Below are 659 nucleotides of genomic sequence, written 5' to 3'. Positions count from 1 at the left end.
AGAACAATATCGTTGATTTCACATGCAAGCAAAATTCTGCAGAAGATTATCCAAAAATGACTAGAACAGGGCATCAGCAAAGAACTGCCAGAAGTGCAGGCTGGATTTAGAAGGGGTCGCGGTACTAGGGATATTGTAGCTAATGTTAGAAGGATCTTGGCTGAAATCAGGAAGTACCAGAGGAATGTCTATCTGTGTTTCATTGATTATGAAAAGGCTTTTGACTGTGGGGATCACAACAAACTGTGGCTGACTCTGAGAAGAATGGGAATCCCAGAACACTTGATCTTGCTAATGCGAAAACTATACTTGGACCAGGAGGCAGTCATCAGAACAAAATAAGGAAACACTACATGGCTAAAATTGGGAAAAGTAAATGCCAGAGATGTGTCCTATACCCATACCTTTTCAACCTATATGCAGAACAGATTATCCAGGAGGCTGGGCTCTAAGAGAAGTGTGGTATCAGGATTGGTGGAAGACTCATCAACAACCTGCTTTACGCAGATGATGCAACCCTGCTTGCTGAAACTGAGGAGGACCTGAAGTGCTTGCTGCAGGTCAAAGACTACAGCCTTCAATATGGATTGAGGCTCAATATGAAGAAGACAAAGATTTTCACCACTGAGCCGATTAGCAGCATTAGGATGGATGGTGAA

This window comes from Elephantulus edwardii, unplaced genomic scaffold (genome assembly GCF_000299155.1).
Source record: "Elephantulus edwardii isolate Elephantulus edwardi_28Jun2011 unplaced genomic scaffold, EleEdw1.0 scaffold01311, whole genome shotgun sequence".
Taxonomy (NCBI): domain Eukaryota; kingdom Metazoa; phylum Chordata; class Mammalia; order Macroscelidea; family Macroscelididae; genus Elephantulus; species Elephantulus edwardii.
Note: the sequence above shows the minus strand (reverse complement) of the source record.